This window comes from Tachypleus tridentatus, chromosome 7, assembly GCF_004210375.1.
Source record: "Tachypleus tridentatus isolate NWPU-2018 chromosome 7, ASM421037v1, whole genome shotgun sequence".
Taxonomy (NCBI): Eukaryota; Metazoa; Arthropoda; class Merostomata; order Xiphosura; family Limulidae; genus Tachypleus; species Tachypleus tridentatus.
In genome coordinates, this window is record NC_134831.1 from 86572441 (window position 1) to 86591055 (window position 18615).

The window sequence follows — 18615 nt, forward strand, 5'->3', positions numbered from 1 at the left end:
ATTTTACACCAGCTGTTATTATCTTTGAAGAAAGTTCACTGAATAAAGTAAATTAACATTTTTCCAGGATATTTTATGATACAGCCATGTTCTCAAAGCTCTCTTTGCCTTCAATTGAAGGTTTACTGTTAGTAATAGGATAACACAAGATGAGTGTGTAAAATATTTTTATATATCAATTTTTTTACTTCCAATAAAAAAACTTTGCTTACAAGAAAACGTGGACAGTTTCACACTATTAACTCATCCACCTCTTTTGTATGCCTTTTTTTCAAGGAGCTACCACTAATAAAAAAAATATTCTGAATTTTTATAGTTTTATTAACTAAATGTGTAATAATCTCACATTTTTTTATTGTAGTAGCAGAACAAACAGTGTATTATACATACAGCTGTGATTGTTTCACAGTTTTTGGTTTTGAATGTTTAAAAACAAGTGTTCAATTAGGAGATTTTGCAGAGTTAAACAAAAGGAAATTTGACAATTTTTAGATTATAAAATGTATTTTTTAACTTTAATACTTTGGTCTACCATCATCATTTTGGAGTAGTGATCAAGTTCACACAGTAGATCGTTCTTTGTCAATTTTCAAAAGTAATTTAGAGAACTATGCAAGAGTCTGTTGGCTGTGGTTTGTATATTTGTACATAAATTTTCACAATGTACTACGAGAGACTTTGTATGCTGCAGTAATTATTAAGTTTTGTATTGATTATAATTTATTTATGTTTCAGTCCTATGTTTAACCATACCTGGAAATGCATATATTCGATAGTAGGTCGTATATATATGTTTTGTAGATTTTTATTATGTTGTCTGGTGAGGTTCCTTGGTTTTTGCCGGTTAGACTATTTGCATAATTTGTGCGTTTCCAATTTTTTTTAAATATATTATTTGCATGTTTCATCCACGTTAGTTTCGTATTGACGGTTAAATCTAACAGGTTTGTTGTGGTCTGGAGAAGTGTTTTCGCTCGTGTGTAATTTGGAAGGATCTCTTTTATGTTTTGTTTGTGAATGTAACTAATTGATTTTTGGTAAGTTTGGTTTAATACAATATTTCTCACAGTATTCTTCTATATTATCTAACAACAGTTGTAGATTTGTCGCTGTTACAGATGGGGTGGGACTACTTTTCCAGACCACAACATCGTCTGCGAATTGTGATGCATACTCCAAGTTTGGGTGTTTTAAGGGCATATTGATGAACAGAATAGGGCTACTTACCCCTTTTGGGGACACCAACCTCTGGAATAAAGGCGAAGGTTCCTTGATGAAATAATAATTAGTGATGTCGAGAAACCCACTTGTAGAGAAATATATGTTAAAACGGCATCGTCAGGTTTACAAAGGATGACCGAAGAAGGTCGAAATGTTGTTCGCTCCTCAACGTAAAATATTTTCTCAACCCAAACGAGCCGTTTTTACATGCATAAGGTTCCCCTGAATTTATTTTCCAACTTCTATCTTCCAGAAAGTTAGATAGCCAGGTGATCTGTGGTCTGTCTCTATATTTTCTAAATTCATTTTAATTCTAGTGATTTTCAAGTTATTTCTAAACAATTTGAGAGTCTATTACTAATTATTCTTTCGAGAATTTTTCCTACACAGCTGGCCAGGCTGATCGGGGGGTAATTGTTTGGTTTACTTGTTGGTTTTCCTTTTTTTTTATAGAACACAAAGACTATTGCTTGCTTCCAAGAAACCGGGATGTATCCAAAACTGAGTGATAAGTTAAAGATTGTTGTTATGTGTACACACAGTCCCTGAACGCCATTTCAAAAAGGAGAATGGCTTGTATGTCATCGTTTCCTGGTGTCTTGTCTTTGTAGATTTTATTGTTAGTTTCACTTCCTTTCCTGTTATTTGTTTGATTGTTTTTGTAATTTCACGCAAAGCTTCACGAGGGCTATTTGCGCTAGCCGTCCCCAATTCAGCAGTGTAAGATTAGAGGAAAGCTTTGTTTGTTTGGGGAATTTCGCACAAAGCTACTCGAGGGCTACCAGTGCTAGTCAACCCTGCTTTAGCAGTGTAAGACTAGAGGGAAGGCAGCTAGTCGGTCACCAACCAACGCCAACTTTGGGCTTCTTTACCAACGAATAGTGGGATTGACCGTCACATTATACACCCCACGGCTGGGAGGGCGAGCATGTTTAGCGCGACGCGGGCGCGAACCCGACCCTCGGATTACGAGTCACACGCCTTACGCGCTAGGCCATGCCGGGCCAGAGGAAAGCACTAGTCATCACTACTCACCGCCAACTCTTGGACTACTCCTTACCAAAGAATAGAGGGATTGATCGTACATTATAACGCCCCATGACTGAAAGGGTGAGCACGTTTGGTGTGACGAGAATTCGAACCCGCGACACATAGATCACGAGTCGAACGTCTGAACCCACCTGGGTAATTGGTACATGCTCGCGCAAGTGTTCATTGTCATAGAAGCGCGCGAAGGTACTTTTATTACACATGAGCGCGCAGGTGCTGATTTTCGTACATGCGCGCAGGGCATAAATTGTTACATGCGCACACAAGTGCGAAAAATAGTACAAGCACGCACAAGTCCTTATTTTTGTAGATGCGCGAACAGGTGCGAAAATAGGTATATGCTCGCGCAAGTGTTGATTTTGGTACATGTGCGCGCATGTGTGTTTCAGATTTTGTTTTCTTTACTATTTTCACGTGTGGATGATTGGAGTAGAGACAGTGATTTCTTCTTTCATTCAACAGATATAGATATACAAGGATTAATTTGCTACATGGTTTAGTAACTGCTGATTTTGCAACAAGATATTCTGATTCTTCGATTGTTTGTGAATGGAGTTTTTCTCCTGCTACGTAACATAGATGAGAGTGTATTTGATTTTAAGAAAACAAATAATAATTTATTGTCTGCAGTATATTAATAAGCAATGTGAAATAGTTTTATACATATGATTCTGTACGCTTTTTTATACAACAAAGTAACAGGTTAATATGAATTTTATAAATCAAACGTTTTTCAATCCGCTTTTGACGGTAAGGTATGTAATTCTCTTCAGCGTCGAATAATTCCTGTAACCCATTTAAGTTTCACTTACAATGTAGGTGTCTTATACAAGGGTTCTAATGCAATATCAAAATGAAAGAACACGTGAATTTATGTTGTAACTAGGGTTAACATTTTCTTACTTTATATAAAAAAAATTGAAATAATAGTATGTAGAATGTGATTCATGTAGTGAAATTATCTTGTTGCTGTAATGTAAAAGCACTGAATTTTTCATATTATAATCTTACCCTTCCTCTGAAACCATTATCTGGTCTGTTGTTTTCTAATTATAAACAAACTAAAATTAATATTCCTTCTTACTGCATGTGTATACAAATCTTCTGGCATACCAATTCTCAGGAAGTTACACGAAATACAACTTTTGTCAGAAATAAAGTTACAATAATATTGTTCTATAAACCACTCGGACAGTTTAAATCAAGTTCGTAATGCCAATACATGCTTCAATATCTTTTCGTCAGATCAAGCCAAAAGCAAGCAATCCAAACACCCAAGGAAACATGTTGACCTAATTGATTTATTGTTGATTTCCTTTCTTTGAATAGTCTAACAAAACGATTCAAGAGTTGTTTGCTCTATAAATTCCTTAACTTTGAACGGAAATACTATAATGACAGCAGTCAATCAACAGTATCCACTGCCAATTGTAGTTTACTATTGTTTGACTAAAGAATGGAATTTGACCTTACTCTTATAACACACCCATGATCCAAAAGTGTAGACCACATTTTTTTGTTTATTTACGTAGGTAGAAGAAGACAGATTAACAAAAATACACGAGAATAAATCGCCCCTGTTATGTGTTCCAAATATTCAAGTCTATGGTGGTGGATTCAAGATTTGAGGCATATTTTCCTGACATACAATGAACTTTTCGTTCCTTTAGAATGAATATCTCAGTATGATTTGTGATATACAGGTACTCCAAAGACGACAATACTTCCATACGTCATACCTAAGATTTGAAGAAACTTTTGACATCTCCTTAACCACCAATATCCATGATCTCAATCCTTTTTGATTCTGTTCATTGCAGACAAAATCCGTTGTTTGATTAACATCTTTGCTAGCCTGTACATATTAAAAAATAATTAGAAGCTTATAATAATTTTAATGAAAGCCAAAATGATGAATCCGTATTATTTGCCGAAATATATGAACACCATTGTACCAAGTCAGGCACCTGCGAGCGCGTCTACAATTGTACTTACTTCGCGCTCATGAAAAAAATAAGCACCAGCGTGCGCATCTACCAAACAAGCGCCTGATCGCACATGTGTGAAAATAAGCAAGTGCACGCGCATCTTACAATTTACGTACTAGCACGCGCATGAACCAAAATAAGCTCATGAACACACATGTATTAAAATAAGCACATGCGTGCGCATCTTTTAATTTATGCACATGTAGGAATATTAATTTGTACACATACAAGCACATGTACGAAAATAACCTTTTGCGGGTCAATGTACAAATTTCTTCACAAAATCAGCACCTTCGCGCTCATGTAGGGAAATAAGCATGTGCGTGCGCATCTACCAATGAACGGAAACTTAGTCAGTTCCATTGTCTCAGCCCAGTCTCTGGTTGAATGTGTTACATTTTTCCTTTCCTGATTCATCAAGCCTCTGTCCATGTCTATTACCACAGATAATCTTTTGAATGTTGTCTCTTTCTCATTGTTTCTGCACTTCTCATCTTTCCCTATTATTCACCCAGTTGTTAAATAAAGACTTCTCCACTTCGATTGTGTCTGGCTATTGGGCGGCTTTTACTGATTACCCAACATTTCATCTGGATTTATTTTCTTTCTTTTCCCTCCTTTTATACATCTTTGAATTGTTTATTGTGATATCAGATATGTGTTAGTAAATCCATCACAGTGGTCACATACTTAATAAGATAATTCAATATGAACGATCATATGGCGTCGCTACATGGGCATCGCGTGGCTAAATGTAGGAGATACTATCATCTGTGATAGGTTTCTAAAAATACCGTATCGTAGGTGTGATTGGTTACGAGAATGTTAGTGTGGTCACTAGAGTTATCGTTCTTAGTAAAATAATTTTTTCTCTGTCAATCATGGGTTTCAGCAAGTGGAAGTATATAATGTCAGGCTGTCACTCGAACGCATGGACGGGATTACTGGTTTGTTTGTTTGGTTTGTCTTGAATTTCGCGCAAAGGTATTCGAGGGCAATCTGCGCTAGCCGTCCCTAATTTAGCAGTGTAAGACTAGAGGAAAGACAGATTGGGTCTTTCCCAATCATTTGTTCATCATACGTGGGAAAACAAAATTAAATGTTGTAATGAAGTTCATATTTTTAATTTCAGATCTCAATTCTTCAGAAAACGCATGCACCGCCCTCTGTTGCACGTGGTTTAATGAAGGATTTGCTCATACCTGTTACTGGGTTTTAAAAATAACACATACGCTTTAGAAGTACTTGCTGCTTTTTGTTACAGAGCAAAATCACAGTGAGTGATATGCTGTGCCTAACACCAGGAATCTAATCCGTAATTATAGCATTGTAAGTCTTTAAATTTACCATTGTTCCACCGGGTAACAATTCCGGGCGATAATCTGACTTGATGTATCTCCGGGTGTTGGGGGAGAGGGAAGAAACAGGACAAACAGTGGTATATTTTTAGTGAATGTCATGGGTATACTTTAACCCACAGTACAAAGATGAAGAAAGTACTCACCTTATCTGTTTCTCTTTTGTCCCCCGCTAATACAGCGGTATCTTTACGGATTTACAATGCTAAAATCAGGGGTTCGATTTCCCTTGGTGGGCTCAGCAGATAGCCCGATGTGGCTTTGCTATAAGAAAAAAAACACACACAGTAATCGCTTAGGCCCGGTATGGCCAAGTGGTTAAGGCAATCCACTCGTAATCCCGAGAGTGGCGGGGTCGAATCCCCGTCACACCAAACATGCTCGACCTTTCAGCTATGTGGGCGTTATAAAGTGAAGGTCAATCCCACTATTCGTTGGTAAAAGAGTAGCCCAAGAGTTGGCGGTCAGCGATGGTGACTAGTTGCCTTCCCTCTAGCCTTACACTGTTAAATTAGGGACGGCTAGCGCAGATAATCCTCATGTAGCTTTGCGCGAAATTTAAAAACAAAAACAAATCACTGTTTTAGTAATTAATATCCAGGGGGGAATATTTTTGTTATGCATCCATGATCATTTTATCATTTTACAATTATATTAAAAACTTTAATGTTTCATAATCTAATTATATCAAAAATTTATTTTTAAAAAATTATTGTATACGAGACATATCTATACCACTACTGAATAGTATTTCATAAGTGTAAGTAGATTTACTATACAAATTATCAAGAAAACCTTTAGATATGGGATTTAGAATGAACTTTCAGCTCCATTTATAATAAGATATTATGAAAATGTATTTATTTCTATCTTTTAATACGTTTAATTATTTGCATATTGACCCATCTCTTTGTACAGTTCATCTTTGTCTTTCTCACATTGCAGGCTAGTCCTCGAAAGAACAAAGTCGACAATAGACAAGAGGTGATACTTTTCTCACATTCCTCGCATATCTGTTTATTGTTCAAATAACAAGCCCAGTGGTATTTTAATTACTGGCTGATAAAAGAAATATACAAACAATTCACAACACAAGTATAATAATGTGTTTTATATTTTAAAACTACTAATTAGAACACTATGTTTATCTTCCCATTTATTCAAATGACATACGAACAATGTGAAATATTATATCGTGGTCAATGTTGCTTACTTACACCATACAGTTAAACATGAAACAATGAAAGAAATGTGTACTTTTTAAAACAAGTGTTGGTCACAATGAAGAATATTGTAAGATGTCTTCAGTATTACATCTTTAACCAATTTTAAATATTCTACTTCAACCAATAAAATTTTACATAATTAGTTTATATAATGTAGATTGCGCTTAATAGCATTTTTCATATATTATAGTGAATAATTCAAAACACAAATAAACATAAAATTGTATTTAAAATATAATAACATCATACTTTTATCATATTATTAAAGTTATTTGTAGAAATAAAATAAATAACAAATATCCACACAATAATTTGACAGCTGATGTTCTAATAATTAATAATCTTATTTACTGACTGTAATTCACATTTCACTGGATGTCAGGGCAGTTTAGGTGTATGATGTAACCCATACAGTGTTTTCAATAGATAAATAATTTATGTACAACTTGACTTTAATAACAAGAAGTAAATAATAAAACAACTAAAATGATTTTTATCAAATAACCTGAAACTTTAGACAATTAAAAAGGTTTGTGAAACAGGAATTGGCCTATAAATTTAGTTAACACAACTGTGTTCTTTAGTAGCAAATCATATATTAAAGTTCTTTTAATTAACGTTTTTAGTGGGGTCGAACCCAACAGCTGTGTGGGTATGCGTCGTACTATACTTTATGGCCTAGGAAATTGTTGTACTCTATTTACTCTGTTTGTTTCGTAGTAGAGAGACATATATACGTATGAGGTATAATGTGAGGACTTCCATCCTTCATATACTACAACTGCTTTTAAGTGAGTCGGTTGTTAGCCCACTGCACCTAGCCGTCCCTAATTTAGTAGTGTAAGACTAGAGGGAAGGCAGCTTGTCATCACCACCCACCGCCAACTCTTGTGCTATTCTTTCTGCCAACGAATAGTGGTATTGACCGTCACATTATAATGCTCCCACGGCTGAAAGGGCGAGCATGTTCGAAGTGACGGTGATTCGAACCCACGACCTTCGGATTACGAGCCGAGCACCTTAACCACCTGGCCATGCCGGGACATTTATATTTGCTTATTTTCTTTAGCTGTTTAACAAACCGGCATTAGCCAAATTTTCTTTGCTTGGATAACTGTAGAACTTTGATGTATCTTATCTGATGATCAAACACCCCTTTCGTCATGCCAAAATTTTAAACAGTAGAAATTCTCTAACAAGTTTACATTTATGCTAGCTAGAAACTTTCTAATGAAAAACATTGGACTCATTTACGCACCACATAAAGTTAAAATGTGTTTTATTTTACTTTTATGAAGCATCAATACTGTCAGGTTTGTATTCTTTTGCGCTTTAGTTCAAATCGATAATGATGAATTTCGCAGCGCTATCTCGATGTTAAACTGCTTGCAAACAAATATTAAAATATTCAATTTTAAATACAAAGGCACCCGTAGATTAAGGACATCTGGTGGAGCCCAATAATACGAACGAAGACTTATAACTCTAAAAGTCTGGTATTAAAGTGTATAAAGGTGTTTGGTTTGAGTTTTAACTGTAAAAGGTGTTTGGTTTTCTTTAAAGTGTAAAAGATGTTTTGTTATACCTTTAAGTGTAAAGAGGTGTTTGATTTTAGTTTTAAATGTAAAACATTGTTTGGTTTTAGTTTTATGTGTAAAATATGTTTTGTTATAGTTTTAAGTGTAAAAGGTTTTGGTTTTAGTTTTAAAGTGTAAAAAAAAAGGTTTTGGTTTTAGTTTTAAGTGTAAAGAGTGTTTGATTTTAGTTTTAAATGTAAAACATTGTTTGGTTTTAGTTTTATGTGTAAAAGATGTTTTATTATATAGTTTTAAGTGTAAAAAAGTGATTGGTTATAGTTTTAAATGTAAAAAGGTGTTTGGTTTTAGTTTTAAGTGTAAAACATTGTTAAGTTTTAGTTTTAAGTGTAAAACATTGTTTATTGTAGTTTTAAGTGTAAAAGTTGTTTGGTTTTAGTTTTACATGTAAAAGATGTTTGTTGTAGTTTTGACGTGTAAAAAGTGTTTAGTTTAGTTTTAAGTGTAAAAGGTTTTGGTTTTAGTTTTAAGTGTAAAAAGGTTTTTGGTTTTAGTTTTAAGTGTAAAAAGGTTTTTGGTTTTAGTTTTAAGTGTAAAGAGGTGTTTGATTTTAGTTTTAAATGTAAAACATTGTTTGGTTTTAGTTTTATGTGTAAAAGATGTTTTGTTATAGTTTTAAGTGTAAAAAAGTGATTGGTTATAGTTTTAAATGTAAAAAGGTGTTTGGTTTTAGTTTTAAGTGTAAAACATTGTTAAGTTTTAGTTTTAAGTGTAAAACATTGTTTTGTTGTAGTTTTAAGTGTAAAAAGTTGTTTGGTTTTAGTTTTACATGTAAAAAGATGTTTTGTTGTAGTTTTACGTGTAAAAAGGTGTTTGGTTTTAGTTTTAAGTGTAAAAAGGTTTTTGGTTTTAGTTTTAAGTGTAAAAAGGTTTTTGGTTTTAGTTTTAAGTGTAAAAAGGTTTTTGGTTTTAGTTTTAAGTGTAAAGAGGTGTTTGATTTTAGTTTTAAATGTAAAACATTGTTTGGTTTTAGTTTTAAGTGTAAAACATTGTTAAGTTTTAGTTTTAAGTGTAAAACATTGTTTTGTTGTAGTTTTAAGTGTAAAAAGTTGTTTGGTTTTAGTTTTAAGTGTAAAACATTGTTAAGTTTTAGTTTTAAGTGTAAAACATTGTTTTGTTGTAGTTTTAAGTGTAAAACATTGTTTTGTTGTAGTTTTAAGTGTAAAACATTGTTTGGTTTTAGTTTTATGTGTAAAAGATGTTTTGTTATAGTTTTAAGTGTAAAAAGGTGATTGGTTATAGTTTTAAATGTAAAAAGGTGTTTGGTTTTAGTTTTAAGTGTAAAACATTGTTTAGTTTCAGTTTTAAGTGTAAAACATTGTTTTGTTGTAGTTTTAAGTGTAAAACGTTGTTTAGTTTTAGTTTTAAGTGTAAAACATTGTTTAGTTTTAGTTTTAAGTGTAAAACGTTGTTTAGCTTTAGTTTTAAGTGTAAAAAGTTGTTTGGTTTTAGTTTTAAGTGTAAAAAGGTTTTTGGTTTTAGTTTTAAGTGTAAAGAAGTGTTTGATTTTAGTTTTAAATGTAAAACATTGTTTGGTTTTAATTTTATGTGTGAAAGATGTTTTGTTATAGTTTTAAGTGTAAAAAGGTGATTGGTTATAGTTTTAAATGTAAAAAGATGTTTTCTTATAGTTTTAACTGTAAGTATGTGTTTGGTTTAAGTTTTAAGTGTAAAACTTTGTTTGCAAACGTTGTTCGCACTTCTATGTAAAATATTTTCTCAACCCAAACGAGCCGTTTTTGCATACAAACTAAATAATATTTTTCTAATTATATTTACTGATTATCATATTGCACAACATATATTTTTATTTTGGTCATTATGCCATAATTAATGCACACAATGAAAATTTTAATTTAGGTTTTAAAAAATGCAGCAGTGACTGCACAATTTTTATAAACTATCATTAGCTTCAGAAAAGGAAAAAAAACCAACATACATGCTTAATAACTTTATACTAGATTCTTTAGTCAAGAACTGTAACTGAGCCACAAGTAAACTAAAAACAAATATCCAGCAACTGCTAATATCAGAGCTTCACCGAGTTAAAATAATTCATGTCACTTAGTGGTTAAGAGAGTATTCATTGCTTAATTAACTATTTATATAATTTTTACGTCATCATTTTACATGAATACTGACCTTTGGACACAGAAAGCTACATCATAGAAATATTCCCAACTTATTATATTCCTTTCTTGGACTTAGTCTTGCTCTATTTGGTCCTTTAACAAGGTATTTTATTTATCATAAAAATATGATCTCCCTTCACTTTAATAAAGGTTTCATTTATTTATCACATGGACCTACTATGATACAAAATAATACTTTTTGCATGATTTAGACAGAGAAAATGTGAAGAGTGAATTTAAAAAAAAAAATTAAACCAGGGATTTGGTTCCCAACTTATAGCCCACGCGAGTAATCAGATCATTTTACTGATGTAATCATGTTAGGTTCAGGAAAGTTCTTGTACATAAAGATATGTTTCTGTTTTACTGTGTTCAGTTTTGCGACTTGAAAACTGCCACTTAAAAAGCATGTTAGTGAAGCATGGTGGGTAATGTTTTAGTTATTTGACTTTTTGGCCTCAATATTTGAAACGTATTTAAGTGCTGATTTTAAGTAAAAGTTATGCACTACGTCTTTAATTTCAAATTCATTGGCGCGGCATGGCCAAGCGCGTTAAGGCGTGCGACTCGTAATCCGAAGGTCGCGGGTTCGCATCCCCGTCGCGCGAAACAAACAAACCAAATTCATTTTGTGCATTAACGAAACTTTTGTGCTCATTCGTAGTTCTAACGGTAATTTAGAAAATGAGAGTTAGTTCAATGACAATAAAAAAAAACATGTAATTCACCACTTAATGTCAATAATAATAACGTAGAGAATGTGATGAAATGTGGTATTTACAAGTTTTCTATTGAGTAACTGGCAGAATAAAAGGAGGTTCACCAGGAAATGTACTATGGTACAGAGTCGAAAACAACAACATGGAAGCATATATGAAAAATATTGCTATTCTTTTTAGGATTAACACTACTGTATAAAAGAACAACATGAATACCAATACAAAGGAATACCTTTATACATAAACTATATTAATAAATATAATCAAACATCAAGCACACCCTATACATTCGTACACTCAATTACGCAACCCCCTTCAAACATGTGGTCAGCTATCGGTCAGTTACCTCTTTCTTTCTTTATGAACCTGACAGAGACAGAAGAAGGTCAAAACGTTGTTTGCCCCTCTACATAAAAATCTTCTCAACCCATTCCAGCCGTTTTTAAATATATAAAAATACATCATGTTTTACTTTGAAGGAATTTTTTTCAAAAACAATCAAGCTGATTGTTGTCTTAAATTAAAGCTACACAAATAACATATTGAAAAAAGTTTTAAAATGTATATTAAACAAAGCTGAAGGAAATGTAGTATGCTTCAACACCCAGACAAACAGTAAGTTTTAGCATTATTAACTGAAGACAGGGCCCAACATAGCCAGGTGGTTTAAGGCGATCGACTTGTAACCTGATGGTCACGGGTTTGAATCCCAGTTGCACAAATATGCTCATCTTTTCAGCTGTGGGAGCGCATAATGTGACGGTCAATCCCACTATTCGTTGGTAAAGAGTAGCCCAAGAGTTGGCGGTGGGTGGTGATGACTAGCTGCCTTCCCTCTAGTCTTACACTGCTAAATTAGGGACGGCTAGCACAGATAGCCCTCGAGTAGCTTTGTGCGAAATTCCAAAACAAACTTATCACGATGAAACAAAAAGAAAATTTAATGAAAGGTAAAATCTGGGTGCTTCCTATAGTATATAGAAATTTCTTTGCTTGTATATAAACATAAAGCTGCACAATGGGCCATCTGTGGTCAGCCCACCACAGGTATCGAAAGTCTATTTCTAGTGTTCTTAGTCTGTAGACACCTCTCCCTCGAGATGGGGCGTGTGTAGAACTAAACACACAATACAACTTCCGGAATCGGTGAATTATTGAGTTAATAAATGTTTTAGTACAATGCAAGTCAATGAGAATTACTGCGTTTGTTCGTTAGAAAGGTTAATTAGCCAAAGTATTTGTTATCGATGAATTAGCAATGAATTTCTGCAAATAAGCATAGATTACTTTCACCCAAATATTAAAAACGTAAGATTTCTTTCACCCAAATATTAAAAACGTAAGAATAAATTCATTATTGTAACTTCGCATTATCTTTATCAAATCCTGATTGAAAGTAGTTTGGTTTCTCTTCTGAGACACCATTAGATAACTGTTATTACAACAACAACAAAAAAGTCTTGCATTATACACAATGCCAAGTAGGATACATGTGAGCTGATCACCTCCAGTGTCAATATCAATTCGCTACGAAAAACAAGATTTTCATGTGCCACTAAGTGTATGTATATATGTGTGTGTGTGTGTGTGTGTGTGTGTGTGTGATTACATCCTATATGTTATTTGGCTAGAGACAGACAAAACAGTTTGACTTTAACTAACCATCTGAAAGCAAAAATAGCCTGGTTTATATACAACATACATCAACAAATTCAGGACTGAACTACAAGCAAAGATTAATAACCAAAGGAGAATTTATAAATAATTGAGTTTCAGTTATATATCAGTGCCTTTTGACGAAATCCCATAATCTATATTTTTATAGATAATATTCCAAGATATTATTAACACATTGACTCTCACTCGACCCACCGGTGAGTCGTTCTCTGTTTTCTTTTTAGAAGACCACTTATTGGCTTGGACACAACGGCTACACATACACTCTTTCTAAAAAAGAATTGTAAAATGACTAATGGGACCCTAAAGAGTGTCGGTAAAATAAGCTTGGAAGCCAACGTGTTAACATGCAGAAAGTGAAGTTCGATATATTCTTCTGTTATTTACACGTCTCCCAGGAGCCAAGGGGTGTCTTTATAATTTGTTGAATCGCAAAAGTCACTTCAATCCAGTAACTCCTACAGAGGGTGGTTTTGGACGTATCTTTTTGATAGAATTTCGAAACAAGTTTTCACTTGCTAATTGATAAAATTCGAAGTGAAATATAACGTTCTCAAGTTTCCATACTAGTTAGTACTAAGATCAAACCGTTCAGAGTAAATTCAGTACATATCGATAAAGCCACATTCTCAGAATCAGTAATTAAACAACTGACAACTTTTTATTTTTCCGCTATCACCTTTTTAATGCTTATCTTTCAGTTTAGGTAGAACGATTTCACTTGTGATTCGGCAGAGAAGGTCGAAGCATGAAGATATCCAAGAAAAGTGTGAGTAGACAGGAACAATTTGAAAGTAACTACAGACATAATTTTGTGCTCGACCTGTTACACAGTGTCTATCAAGTTGGGCCTAAACCGTTCCTGTGATTTGGAGACTTCCACGCTTATTGTGCTTGGTCATTAAGTCCATGATGCTTAAATGTTTTTGGAATTTCGCGTGAAGCTACTCGAGGGCTATTTACATTGGACGTCCCTAATTTAGCAGTGTAAGAGTAGAGGAAAGGGAGCTAGTTACTTAACAACACCCACCGCCAAATCTTGGGCTGCTCTTTTACCAACGAATAGAGGGATTCATCATAACATTATAACGCCCCCACGGCTGAAAGGGCAAGCATGTTTATTGTAACGGATACTGAACCCACCATCCTCAGATTATGAGTCGAGCACCCTAAAAATCTGGCCATGCCGGGCTGCAATTGATGCACCGACAGATTTCAATCAACTTATCAAATCACTTTTCGCACCCCCAACATCAAAAGAATACGGGAAATGCCTTATTTTAAGCTAATAAAAATTTCAGTTAAAATTAAGAAAAGTCGGATTGGATAATTTTTTCAACACAAATGTTCCCCATTGGTTCATGAGGAGCCTGTTAAAATATTTGACTGTATTTCGCTAAATTACTCTCCGCTTTATTAATGAAAGAAGTTGATAGTTACAAGCGAAAATGTCAAAAGTAGCATTACGTCCAACTGTTTCATTAAATGTTATGTACAAAGTTATTTATACCAAACTAGTAACGCCTGGCAATGTTTTTTTGTAATATACCTATAACATATGTCAGCTCATTGTTTTTATTTGTAACATGAAATTTCTTGTACAGTGAAATTAACCGTCACTCCTAATAGTATTTGTGATAATTTATTATTTTCCCCGTAAAACAAATTAAATTACGCTACCTAGATTAATATTATAGTATGATTTTATTTAGTTCTTGGCGTAAAAGACACACAATCATCATATAGCGAACTACTTATAAGTAAAAAACGTAATTACATTCAACTCTTATTCAGAGAGGCAGTAATTTTGCTATTAAAATAACAATACAGAAACCGTCTCACATTCTTATACAAACTTGACGTAACTATTTGGAGTGAGACTAGTTTTTTTTATCCACCTTGTGTTGAACATCTTTTAACTCTGGGATCGGTGTTATCAAACCTTTCCCATCGCAATACGACAAGACGTTTCTTGCCGCGAGTTTAGCCATATTTTGTCTAACTGTTACTTCTGCAGTTCCTATGTGGGTAGAAGGACCAAGTTTGGTAGAGTGGTGAGTCTGTGATCTTTCGGTATCGGTTCAGGAACCATGACATCCAAACCAGCAGCATGGATCTTTCCATGTTTTAAGGCATCGTATAAATCATCATGTTGGACGACTTTTCCTCTGCTCGTGTTGATAAATATAGCAGTAGATTTCATCAGGTTAAACTGCTTAGCAGTAAACAGTTCTGTTGTTTTGTCTGTCAGATTGCACGTACAAAGAACGAAGTCCGACTCTCTCAGAAGATCTTCAAATTCTACATAGCGGGCTCCCATACTTTCTACAGCATCAACAGGTTTGTGTATATCATAGTACACAACTTCATTGACCTTAAATGATAAAAGTCTTTCGGCAACAGCCTGACCGATTTTTCCCATGCCCACGATGCCCACAGTGGCATTTTTAAGTCCTACACCACACATCCAATAAGGCTTCCACTTTTGTACCCACTCTCCATTTTTTATAGCGTTTGAAGCTTCAAACAGTCGTCTCCCAGTTATCAGCATAAGAGCTACTGTTAATTCGGCAACGCTATCAGTTGGTATCCCTGGTGTATTACTTACTAGGATGTCGCGTTTCCTGCATTCAGTAACATCAATATGGTCGTACCCGACAGAATTGGTCGCGATTACTTTCAGTTGCTGTCCAGCTGCATCAAGTACTTCACTGTCGATTATATCTGTTGTTGAACAGTAAATAATATCCTTTCCCTGAATACCCTTAATAAGCGCCTCACGTGGTATTGTTTTGGGTTCCTTATAAAATTCAACATCACATACCTTCCTCAACATGTCGTTCACTTCCTGCGATATGTCAGGCCTAGTAACAAAAACTTTGTATTTTGTCATGGTGACTACGTTTTATCGTTAGCAGTGCTACACTGTCCGTGTAATGCTCAGTGAAACTCAGTCACTCGCATTGCTCAAGATTCATAATATAACCGATATTGACGGTAAGCGCCATCTCTGGATAAACACGTGCAAAAGGTTTGTTTGTGATTATTTGAGTTAACCCAAAAGTGTTGAATTTATAGAGCCATAATTTCTTTTGTTGATAATAGTAACATAATACTTAAGAATATGTTATTTAGCCAATAGGTCGCTGCATTTTTGTTTTTCTTCATATAAGTGTTTCACATTCTAATGGTAACTGTTGAAGAATTGAAATATATATTTTCTTATTGAAAACGTACTTCAATATTAAGCCACACCTCAAGTAATGTCCGATTTTAGGTTCAGAAAAGAAAGGATTTCAAACACTTTTAATGTCACTTAATCAATAATGTATGTTTCTTTATTATTAATTACTTTCTGCCATCGATTCACAAGCTTCTGAATGCCACTTCTATAAAATTATTAGGGTTAGGAGGAAAAGAATGTAGAGAAGGTAGTTTTGACAATTTCATGTGTTCCAAGCTCTTTTCCATCAAGATAGTTCTGCAAACTTCGGAATAGATGATAATCAGATGGGAAAAGGTCTGGAGAATAAGGAAGTTGTGGAAGTTTTTCCAGTCTAGCTCTTTAATCTTTGCAGATGTGGGGTATAGGGCAGTGCATTATCCTGGTGTTACACAACATCTATACAACTGATCAAAGCAGGCCTCTTTTCTTTCAGTGCAAACTTTGAGCGCTCTAACTGTTGACAATAGAAGTCTGATGTAATCGTTACATTAATAGCAGCAATTAAAGTGGATAACACCAACAATATCCAACCGAAAGATTAACAAGACTTTTCTAGGGTGGTGGTCCATTTTGGGCTGTGCTTTAGCCAGTTCACCTGCACGTAGCTATTGTCTGCGGCACTTAACATTTTTATAAAATATCAATTTTCATCACCAGTCACTAACCTGTCCAAAAAAGTTGAGTTACATTTACGAGTGCGCAGAAAAGTGCAAATGTCCACTCTTGCTCTTAGGTTGGCTTCTGTCAAATCATGGGTGACCCATTTGCCAAGTTTTGAAACGTTTTCAAGCTGCTGTAGATGACGGTGAACCAGAATGGTTTGAAATTAGCTTTTGTGCTAGTTCTTCAACAGTTACAGCACAGCCTTCATCAAGTGCAGCCAGCAGCAAGTCATCGTTAAACTATATAGGATGACCTGATCGTGGCGCATCACGTAAACTGCAGTCACCTGATCTGAACTTCTGAAACACCTTCGACATTTTCTTTCATTGAGAGATTTCGCATCATAAACACCTTGAATGTTTCGTGTAGTTTCTGCTGCACGGTTGTCTTTCTTAAATTCATAAAGCATTATATGCCTAATGTGCTCCTCATACTCTATACTACATATTTCAGTCATTAAAGTATTTTGCAAAGACAAAAATGACAATACACTTTCTGTATTACATTTTTGAAAATTACTTATGGGATGACCTGATAGTTTTCCTTTTTTTTTAATTTCGCGCAAAGCTACACGAGGGCTATCTGCGCTAGCCGTCCCTAATTTAGCAGTGCAAGACTAAAGGGAAGGCAGCTAGTCATCACCACCCACCGCCAACTCTTGGGCTACTCTTTTACCAACGAATAGTGAGATTTACCGTCACATTTTTTCGCCCCCGATGCTGAAAGGGCGAGCATATTTGGTGTGATGGAGATTCGAACCCACGATCCTCAGATTATGGGTCGAGCGTCTTAACCACCGAGCCAGGCCAGGACTCTTTATAGTTCAACAATACGTCTGTGAAATTAAAAACCGAATTTTGTTTACCGTTGTGCGTACAGCAAAAATAGTCTATTGCAAACTTTCTACTTACCTACAAACAAACGCATCCAAAACATATAAATTATGGTGAATTAGAACAAAGCGTACGGTGAAATTTTCTCGTCTTCTCAAAATGTGTAAATTGTATTAGGGTTTACATATAAAATATTTGTTTATCTACATTTTGTACTGATAAAGACCAAGATAAAATTTATTTTTTGTTTCTTTTTTTAAGCACAAAGCTGCATAATGGGCTGTCTGTGCCGTGCCCAAAGAATACAATAAGTATGAGTGATATTTTAGTTACACAGTCCACCTTGAGGAATCAAATTCGGATTTTACCTTTAAAGGTTCGTATGCATACTGCTGTGACTTACAACTTACTTTTATAAAGTTAATTACACTTTATACATCTGAGTTTACGATAGTGAAATACCATTAGCATTAATTTGTTGCAAAATGTTTTTAATTTCCTTTATACATGACTCGTAATCTGAGGGTCGCGGATTCGAATCACCGTTGCACAAAACATGCTCGCCCTTTCATCCTTGGGGCATTATAATGTGACGGTCAATTCCATATTCGTTGGTAAAAGTAGTCAAGAGTTGGCGGTGGGTTAGATTAGTGACGGCTAGCACAGATAGCCTCGTGTAGCTTTGCGCGATATTCAAAAGAAAACTTTTACACATACTGCTCGGATAATTAAACTAACGCTCTGTCTCTTTCGCCATCTATTGAGATTCCAAAACAATAATATTTTTGCCAAATTAATGTTGTTTGTAAGAGAAAAGTAAATGATTGTGTTATTTACGTTCATTCAAAAATAAAAGTTTATTTAGTAATTCCTTATAAAGAAGAGTGTGAAATAACTTAATGTCTAGGTCCACACCCTTAGTTATGT

At 34.5% G+C, this 18615-nt stretch overlaps 1 long non-coding RNA gene and 1 pseudogene across 2 annotated transcripts in view; one reads left to right on the forward strand and one right to left on the reverse strand.

Annotated features, from left to right (window-relative positions):
• Positions 1-18615, forward strand: part of LOC143256112 (uncharacterized) — an 88624-nt gene that overhangs the window by 47966 nt on the left and 22043 nt on the right. The window lies entirely within an intron of this gene.
• Positions 14652-15930, reverse strand: LOC143256097 (glyoxylate reductase/hydroxypyruvate reductase pseudogene; annotated as a pseudogene). Its single transcript, XR_013031001.1, has one exon. The product of XR_013031001.1 is annotated as a glyoxylate reductase/hydroxypyruvate reductase pseudogene (transcript).